Source organism: Rhinolophus sinicus, chromosome 3 (assembly GCF_057876585.1).
Source record: "Rhinolophus sinicus isolate RSI-liver-muscle chromosome 3, RSI-T2T, whole genome shotgun sequence".
Classification (NCBI taxonomy): domain Eukaryota; kingdom Metazoa; phylum Chordata; class Mammalia; order Chiroptera; family Rhinolophidae; genus Rhinolophus; species Rhinolophus sinicus.
In genome coordinates this window covers 128,044,794-128,055,211 of record NC_142503.1, presented here as the reverse complement: position 1 = coordinate 128,055,211, position 10,418 = coordinate 128,044,794, and positions in this window count along the sequence as shown.

Sequence of the window (10,418 nt, the reverse complement as noted above, 5' to 3'; positions counted from 1 at the left end):
TGGACACATCATGACTAGGACGCAGGCTCAGTCTAGGCTCAGAGCCCAGCCCTGAGGCTGGGAGAGGCACCAGAGGCCTGACTGCATGACCTGGTCCTCATGACAGGCCAATGTGCTGAGCTGAAACCCACACAGAGTGGCCCAGGTCAAGGGGTGACATTGGCCAAGGACACCTGCGAGGATCAGAGGCTCTGAGGTAGAGGCTATGTGGCCATTAGAGGCGACCATTAACTGGATTTGTGTGGGGGGGTGTCCTCCCTAAGATCTTAGGGATCCTGGGTGGTGCTGCCTGTGGAGCTGCACTGGCCCTAGGGGATGGGAGTTGGGGTGTGGAGGGAAGGCAGAGGAAACTGAGGCCCCCAGAGATGGGCATGACCCAGGTTCCTTCAGCCATCCCAGCCGCCCCTGGGCTGGAGCCAGACTTAGGATGCAGTGGGGCTTAGGAAGGAGAATGGCCAGGGTATTGCCATGTGAAATAATTGGACAAACTGAAAATGGCATCCTGGATGGACAGTCTGGTGTGTAGACCTGGAGCCCCGAACACTGCTTTCTCTATGCTGGGGCCCCAGCTAGGGCCCCAGCACAAGTCCCTGCTCCTCTACCTGAGGACCTCTGCTCTGCTCACAGCACCCAAGGGCAGCATCCTGTGGCTGCTAGGCCTGGATCAGCCCCGGATATGGAGTAACCATGGGATTTACTCGGAGTGCATGGTAATTGCTCAGTGAGGAGCCAGGGGCTGGGTAATCAGCAGTTCCCTTTCGGGGGAGAGAGGGGATTCTGTACTTCATCCCTTTTGTCAGAAGTCCCACTTCCTTAAGCAGGCCTCCTGGGACCATCGCCTGTCTCCCCACCATAAATGCAGATGAGGACACACATAGGTGTATATGCGTACATGTCTGCACCAATGCCTATGGCGCAGGGTCTGAACTACCTGTGGGAGCAACGTTAAGGAGCACTGGTGGTTGATGAACGTGCCAGGAGTGTCTCCCTCCCAGCTTCTAACCTATCTCATTCTTCCTTCCATCTCCCAGCTGGGTTGTCAGTCGCTGACTCAGACGCCTTGCTGACCCTGCTATACACCCAGCTCTGCGGGGGCCACAGGAGGATCCCATGGCCTCTGACTCACAGGCATTCCAATCAGGTCGGGAAACCACGAGGAACACAGTGGAAACCAAGGAAGGAAGGTTCAGGGCTAAACAGTGTGATTCACGTCCAGAACAACCCAGAGGCAGGGAAACTCTTGTTCAGTGTGGGCTGGGACAGTCAAAAGTTTCAAGGTGGGGGCCTGAAACTGGGGCCTGGAGGGAGGGAATGGGGGTGTGGTCTAGGTGGTGAGAATCACAGCGTGCCCCAAGCCATGGCAGGGGGTGGTATGGTGAGGTAGTCAGGACCCATAGGATACGTGAGGGGTCTGGAGATGTCAGGTGGGGCCGTATTGTAGAAGAGGGGAAAGGGCTGTTCATGCGTGGTGTGCCTGCCAGGCCCCACGCCTGGTGTTTGACGGGCATTCTCTCCCTTCATGCCCACATGTGCCTGTTCCAAGTTGCATTTTATGGTTGAGCAATGGGGGTCAGAGAGGCTGAGATGTTTGTTCAAGATCAAGCAGCAAGTGTGGTGCTGGGATTTACGCCCAGGTCTGTCTTGCTACACGGTACTTTCTACGACGCTGCCATGTTTCCCGGCCCAGCAAAATGGACAGCATCCTGGAGGCAATGAAGAATGACTAAAGCTCTGGACCAGGGGCAATCACTGTGACACTGTGACCGCAGACCATGTGACATCATAAGGTTATTATTGGGGCTTTGAGGGAGAAGAGGCTGGAGGCAAGGAGACTAGAGAGGAGGACAGAGTAGCCGGCAAGGTGGGAAGGAGGCATGGCCAGCAGAGATGAGGAGAAAATGCAAAGCCGGGAGGATTTCTAAGGAAGAAATAAAATGCCTTGCTGACAGATGGACACGGGAAACGAGGAAGGAAGACTCATGACTACATGATGTTTGGCACGGACGGGGACAGAGCCAAAAAGACGCCAACTGTTAGGCAGGCAGGAGGAAGGACTACGTGGTCGGGGGGGAGTTGGAGGTAACAAGGGGGCGTCTGACGGAAGATGATTGTCTTGTTGTCTTGTTTGTCATTGTTATCTTGTGCTTGTGTAGCATTGTTCATACCAAAATGCGGAGAATCACATTTGAGGAGCTGTCTTATTCCGCATGTGGGGGATGCAGACAGGAGGCTCCAAAAGCGCCAGCCACTGGCCTCTCCACTTCCCGCAAGGGCTCCCCTTAACCCCCAGGCCTGCACCGGCCTGCTCCAAGCAGCTCCAGGCCGTGCAGAAATGCACTTGCCAGCAAGCACATCAAGGCCAAGAAACGCTCCCATTCCCCTGGACTCCCACGACCTTTTCCACCTGATCGAAAGTCCCAGGGGTCACCCCTACCTGGGCTGGGGCTTTGGTAACCAGACAGTGACCCCCAAATCGGAACTGCTGCCTTTGCTCAGGGGCCTTGTTTCTTAAACCCTTTCTCACTCTGAGTGATTGGGATTTCTTATCCTTAAAAAACAAAACAAAACTGAACAAATAGCAGAAATGCTAATTTCACAACTCTAGCACCTGGGGTGGGGGGCTTTCCAAGTATTTGGTGTCCAAATGTGTTATTCCAAACCAAAGTTGCCCTCTGGAGGTGAGAAAGATACAAGAAAGATAAGCTTGTGGATTGGTGACAGAGGAAAGAATGCAGGACAGGATGGAGCTGGGCACCTGCAGGGTAAGGCCCACGCGCGCTCCTGGGGCACCAGGACCCCTCGGACCAGGGGGCTGAGTCCTCTGCCCTCACCTATTCCAAGTCCAAGCACTCCACAGCCAGCCCCGTTTCAGCTGCAAAGGTTTCTGGCAGGGTGTGCGGGGACACTTCATGAGGCTGGGGCCACACATCTTCCACCACTGAAGCCTGGTGCCCTTACGCCTCACCAGGGGTCTTGCTGGAGAGGCGACCAGGTCAGCTTCAGTCCTCTGGGTTAAGTAAGTCCCTCAGGGGTCCTCTGCCCCTCCCCACAGTGAAAGGATGGGCCACCAAGAAAAGTGTCAGGAGGCAGGAGATGAGCAGGGTAGGTAGCGAGCCCTCAGTGACCTGAGATGAGATGGAGACAGCAGGCCCTGAGGCAGTGGGAAGCCCAGAGGGAGAGGATGGGGCTGCCAGGAGACGGCAAAGAGATGGTGTAGCGAGGGGGCTGTGAGCAAAGGGCAGCCCTGAGACACAGGAGCCCTGAGAAACAGGTCCCGAAACAACGGGGACTGAGGCAAAAAGAGATGGGTCCCTGAGCTGAATGAAGTCTTGAAGGGTAACTGAAGCGAAAGAGATGGTGGAGGTAGATGCACAAGAAGGGGAGACGGGGGCCCAGAAATTGAGATGGGAGTTGGGGGAGTAAGGCATGGGGCAGTGAGGGGCTGCAGCCACAAGGGAGGAGGGGCCAGGGGCGAGAGGCAGGGTGTCCACTGGTTGAGTCCCAAGTAGAGCTGAGCTCTGGCTGTGCTCAGCCAGGTTCCAAACTGCTGTGGCGTGAGGGCCAGGTGCCCTACCTGGCGGGTGGCAGTGATGGCACCCCAGCCTGGGCTGGTGGGCCAGGAGCTTCTCTGCTTGCTTTTGAACATACCCAGAAGCTTGGGCGTGAACTTCCCCACCTTGCTGTCCCTGGTGTCCTCCTCTGCTAGGCCCTCCCTCCCCCTGGGCTGCCGGCCTCCTCCTTTTTGCAGAAGACCTCGCAGCGGCTATAGACGCTTCTCCTTGCGCATGCTGACAAAAGATGGTTTGCATTTCTGTAGGAAGTTGGAATTATGAAACTGGCAGATAGGGCTGGCAAACGAGATCAACTGCCTTGGGGACAGTGGAAGATGCCATAAGATTGGAGAGAAGAGGAAAAGCTTGAGGAGATACGCATGGTACCAAGACGGGAGTAGGAAGAGAAGCCCACTGAGAACGAGACGGTGACTCAGACAGCCAAGGAGCATGAGAAAAGGGCAGTTTCCTAGAAGCCAAAAGTGTTTCAAGAGGAACAACAGGTGGCTGTAGTGTCAGAGGCCGAAGAAAGACAGTGTGTCTGGGAGACAGAGAAGAGGAGCTTGAATGATCTTGGAGCAAGTGCCTTCTGTCGAGTCGGAAGGCAGAGCCAGGCTGCAGTGAGGTATTAAGACAAGGATGAGTGAACAGGAAGTGGAGGCAGTGGGTGTACACTGTGCATGTGAGGAGCTTGGCAGTGAAACAAAAAAGATTAGATGGCAACTAGAATGCGAAGAGAGCCAAGTAACATGGCTTGTTTTGTTTTTGAGAGCAGACAATCCCGAACACATGAAGAGGGAGTGATAAAAGATGCCCTTGTTTTTTTCCCCATTCTCTTCTACATTTTCTGGTTCTGTTTTCTTATTCCCATCTCTCTTTCTGGAAGCCTGACGGGTGGTTTGGGAATGCCTGGAGAGGTGAGCGCCGTACCATAAAGTGCGCTTATAAATGGGAGGCTCAGCCTGTTCGCTCCTCATCTCCAGATACAAATACACAAACACGAGTGCAACACACATGTAGGGAGCTCAGAGCAGAGGGCAGGGCAGCCCTGACCCTTATCCTTTGGCCCTCAGCTGGCCTGAGAAAGGTCTTGGCCTCCTGCATTCTGAAGACTGACTAACGCAGTGCTGGAGGGCAGGGAGTAGCCCTGGAGAGTTAACTGGAAACACAGTTAGCACCAGCGACTTGGCTCCTTCTTCTTGCTTATGTCTCAGTATTTTGAAGTTGACAGTACAGGTGCCTCTACCTGCCCCAACCCACGGCTGGGCCGTGGGCTAACTGCTGTCTCTGGGAGTGGGGCTCTTGCTGGTGTTCAAAGAGCAGAGAAGGTGGCAGGAAGGCTGACCCTTCTCTGATGTTGCTGCTGCTGGGTGTGCAAACCCGGGTTCGTGCAGCTCTTTAAATCCAGTCGTTTGCCACACGTGCCCCAAAGTTCTACACAAATATTAGAAACTAATGAAGAATGCACAGAGACGCACACATTATGCAGCTCCTCCCAGCCAGGGGGTGCAAAGTGACCTCCTTGGGTCTGATTTGGAACGGGGGATCCTGGGGAACTGGCTGCTGTTTTCTCTTGTGGGAGCGTCTCAGGGGCAGCAGGCAGCCTGGCTGCCCGATGGCCTCAGAACCATGGACTGGACTCGGGACCGAGGCTGGTCAGGCTCCTTGGTGTCTCAAGGGACCAGAGCTGGGGTCTTAGTTTCCCCACCTGCAGCAAGGAAAGAAAAGCCTTTATCAAAGGGCTTTGGATTTACTAGATAAAAAGAGCCCAACTCATTCTGAGCAGGAAGAGTGGGAAGAAAGCAAGATGGTGGGGCAGTTGGCTTGTTGGGGAAGGGGAGAGCCAGGAAACAGTCCGTGGGGAACTGGAGAGAGGGGCACACCAGGAGGTACAGCAGAGGAGCAGAAAGTGGGGCCGGCAGATTGAAGGTTCAGCCGAGGAATGAATAGGCCAAGACCGCAGAAAGTGACAGAGCTGTGTACAGTGTGTCTATGTGTGCTGTGAGGGGAGGTGACCTTGCCCCAAGGGCAGAGTCTCATGGCTCTGAGAAGTCAGGGCAGGGGGTACAAGTTCCAGCCCAGCCTCTCCGTGCCTGGGCCCCTTGTCTCTGAGATTACAACCCTGGCTGTCAAGAGCAGCTCCGTGGGGGTGGTGTGAAACAAAGCAAAAAGCCCTTTTGTGGTACTAGGTTCCTAAGAATAGCTCTGGTTGGGCTTGGGGAGGTGTCTCCCATGGGCTGCACACCCTGGGTCTTGTTTTCAGAGGTGTGCCTATGCCTGGCGTCTGGTGGTGATGATCGCTAGTTATCAGGGGAGGAGGCTGTCAGCCCCTTAGCCTCTGGTACTCGCGCTTGTCCAGCTCAGCTTTGAGGGGTGGCACAGCCACGGGGCAGAGGGAGGAGCAGACAAGAAACGGGTCTAAATGTCTTAGGAGAGGGAGACAAAAGCCACCAGCCTGACAACCAAATGTGGCTCCTAAAGCTGAAGACAGTGAGGAGCCTGGGAAGAGAGGGAGTGGGGCAAAGTGGCAGGAGGGAGATGTAATAAGTGGGAAGAAGGCTAAGTGGGAAGGACCTGTAGAAAGTGGTAGGAGGAAGCAGAGCAAGGCAGAGAAGTAGGAAGAATAAGTGCAGGAGACAGGAGCATAGGAAGAAAAAAGGGATGAGGAATTAGCAAGACTGGAGAGGAAGGTGGGGAGGGGGACAGGAGGAGGAAGAGGGAATGGATGGGCTTTAACAGAGAAGAGCAGATGGAAAGAGAAGAGAAAGAAGTGGTGAAAGACGGTGAGCCCTCCTACAGACATAGGGCAGAGGAGGGAGTGGAGCAGCTCTTGGAAGAGCTTGGAAAAAAGGCTCTCAAAAGCCATTCCTATGAGATAACAATGCAGTTCAAATCCCTCCCTAATCTTCCCTCCTATTATTAGCCCTGCGTCCTTTCAGAGAAGAGGCCACAGTTCCCCAGGCTCCGTCCTTTCCCCCATGACCTTGGCTAGAATTAAACAGACGTGCCTGCGTGGTCATCTGCTAACAATGGTCTTTCTGGCTTCTGGCAATGTCACTGGAGAAGAGTGTGGAGAGGTGACTGGAGGGGATGAGAAGGTCACTGCGCACCCTCTTTGGACCAGGCAGCACCTAGACATGGCAAGGGGTAAAGACGCAGGTCCGAGGATTCTTAGTCCTTAAAGAGGTTTCAGATCAATGAACACACGGCCAACATGATCACAGGTCCAGAGTGAAAACAGTTAACATGTACCAAAAAAATGAATTTTTGAGTATATAAATATAGGAATGCAGAGGCGCTGTCACTGACAGCGGGGCAGCAAGGAAGGGGAAAGGGCAGTTAGGGAGATTTCTGTGGAAGGTAAGCGAGAGGTGGATTGTGAAAGGGCTGGGTCTCGAGCAGCCCCATCCATGGCCAGTGCGGTCAGCATTCTGGAGGAAATAAGGGAAACAAAGGCTCTGTGCCTACCTTTCTGGCCCAGCCTCGAAGGAAGCAAGGTTGTCATACTAGCTCAAACAAGGAGTAGCAGCCCCCAGGGTTTTTAAGCAGGCTGGTATGAAACTACTGTTTCTTTCTGGCCCAATACGTTCTTTTTGTGTTTGCCCCCTGCCCTCCCTCTAGTCTCCTTAAATATTGTTCATTGTTTTGAAATTTTAAATGGCCAAAATTTATTATGTATATTTTTATCTTGAGCTCTTTCAACTCTGACAAATCTAAATAAAATACATGATGAATAATGTACCAAAGAGCGTGAACAGCTGCTGTTCTCTGTTCCTATGAGGGCTCCAATTGTTCCTGCAGGATATGGGACATAGATGAGATTCCCTGGACTTTATTCAGGGAGAGGGTGGAGGTAGCTCCTCTCTCTCTCTCTCTCTCTCTCTCCCCCTCCCTCCCTCCCTCGCTCCCTCCCTCCCTCTCTGTGCTTTTTTGTCTTTCTGTCTTTTCTTCTCTTTCTCAAATCTCTTTCTCTTTCCTTCCTCTCTCCCTTCCTCCTCCCAAGTTATAAAGCAATGCTCACGGGGATGTAATGTATAGAGTCAATAATAAATAATATAACAATTATATACCTTGATAGGTGGTTACTAGACTTATTGTGGTGACCACTTTATAAGGTATATAAATGTTGAATCACTATGTGGTGCACCTGAAACTAATATAATGTATGTTAACTATAATTAAAAATGAGTTTTAAAAACATAATGTTCATTACTTTAAAAATTCAAACAGTGAATGTTCTAAAGGCAAAAGAAGTGAAGCCCCTTCTACTATTCATAGTCCCAATCTGCAAAGGTAAGCACGGTCAGTAGCTGGAATATACCCGTCTAGACCCTTTTATGTAATGTATAAAATACATATTGGGATTTTTTTTTTTACTGGGATATACAAAAATGAAATATTTGTAGTTTTTGGAGGCTTCTCAAGTCATGAAGGATTCCAAGGCTGCCTCCTTTACCAGAATCTCGAGAGGCTGAATAGGAATCAGCTTTCAAAAATGAACCAAAATGAGTTGAAAAATGAATCAGAGAGGTTGAGGAAGACTCCGTAAGAGGATGCGGCAAACACTCCCTTTCTGTCTCAGCTTCTCTTTGCCCCTTGACATTCTCCTTTCAGGAGTAGGGGTCACTTGGACAGAGACACTCTGCCTGGGGACAGAAGCGATTGTAGGTACACGGTGGGCTCTCAGATCACGGGAAATCATGTAAGATAGCAGAGGCTGTTATCTGTCTCTGTTGTGAAAAAGAGGTTTTTGTTTGTTTGTTTGTTTATTTTCTCTCACAATGGTAACACTAACATAATGATGCCTGATCATTTGGTTTGCAAAGCCAGTTCTGAATTGTCACATTTTTCATGCTCGGAAAATTACTGGTCATTTTTTTGGTTTGGGGCTCTGTAACTTATCCTTTAGGTCACATTTGTACCTGTCCTTTGTTGTGGAAGTCCTGAAGTGGCCTTTAGCTAAAAGTCAATCAAAAGTTCGGACCAAGCTCCTAATATAGTTGATGACGCTGATGCAGCCCTTGAGCTGACAGCTGGTATAGCGTGGATGGCTGGGTTCCTGATGCGAGAGCATAAGCCCAGAAGTATCTGAAATACTCTGCTCCCTATTGTCATCCTACGTTGTGCTGCTCCCATGGGTGCCCCGCTCCCCACTGCAGACCCCCAGACTGAGTCAATACTAGCATTTCTGGTTTCTGCCACTTCCCAGAGACCTATGTCCTGGCCAATCAAAGGGAACAAGTCAGGATGGAAAAAAGGAAAGAAGATTCTAAGGCAATTGTTATAGATCCTGACAGAGCAAGGTCAGTAGGATACGGGCCTGAAAAATGGAACCGTCCTTTCGTGCAAACAGGGAATGTGCATGTGGGGGACTGCGGTGGGAGGAAAGCTTGAAATCAAAAGAATAGAGGGTAGTAAAAGAGAATGCAGGGGATGGGGCCTGCAGCCCCAAAGGATGCTGGTAGTCTTAGAAAGGCCTAGCCAAGGATCCTAGGGAGGAGGGCATGAAGGGTGGCCTGGCTCCCACCCTGCACTTTTTTTCTCCTCTCCCATGCCTCGTCATACCTGTAGGGTCACTCCTGCTCCCAAATATGGCCCCATTTCAGGCCCCAGGCAGGAGGGATAGATTGAGCTCTTGTCTACAGTTGGGGTCTCAGCATCAAGTTATCCTTGCTGCGGTGCCCTTGCTTGTTCTAGAAACTCAGCTTCTATCTTGTTCCCAAGACTTGGGCCCCACCCTGTGCCCCAGTCTGGTAACTGAGACCTGGTCTTGTTCCCTCTGCCAGACGCCCTGTCTTGGTAACGCTCTCAGTGTTTCTGGCTCCTGTCTATTGACCAGGGATTAGGTTTTTTCTTTAATCCCCAAATGGAGGCTGGGGGCCCTGTTTTCTGCCTATAGAGGGAGACAGCATGTCTTAATGACCAAGAGAGTAGCTCCTGACATCAAATAGACCTGTGTTCAAAAACACTGGTTCTAGAAAGGATCAGCTGAATGACCTGGGTGAGTTACTTAACCTCTCTGAGAAAAAGTGAAATATCATGCAGAGTCTTGTGACACAAAGTGTGATCTATCCATGTCAGTGGAAACTCGTTAGAGCTGCAGAATCTCAGGCCCCAACCCAGATCTACTGAAATAGAATCTGCATTTTAATAAGACCATCCAGGTGATTTAAAATTTGGGAAGCACTAATGTAAAGAAAAGAGCACAGGCTCTGGAACCTGGAAGATCTTGCTCTGAATCCCAGCATTAAACCTGAGTCTTACCTGTCAGAAGTGGATGGTAATGCCTACCCCATATGTTTGGCTTTAAGATTGTGTATATGACGTTATTTATTTTAAAAAGTGGCACAGCCACTAAGAAAACCAGTATGAAAGTTCCTCAAAAAATTAAAAATAGAACTAACATGTGATCCAGCAATCCCACTGCTGGGTACATATCCAATGGAAATGAAATCACTATCTTGAAGACATATCCACACCCCATGTTCACTGCAGCATTGTTTACAATAGTTAAGACATGGAAACAACCTAAATGTCCACTGACAAATAAATGGGTAAAGAAAAAAAAAATATATATATATATATATACACACATATATAATGAAATATTATTCAGCCTTTAAAAAGAAGGGAATCTTGTCATTTGTGACAACATGGATGAACCTGGAGGACATTATGCTGCGTGAAATAAGCCAGTCACAGAAAGACAAATACTGCATGACATCACTTATAGGTGGAATCTAAAAAAGATGAACTCTTAGAGAGTAGAATGGTGGTTCCCAGTGACTGGGAGATGAGGGAAATGTTGTTCAAAGGGTACAAAGTTTCAGATATGAAGCATGAATAGGTTCTGGTGATCTCATGTCA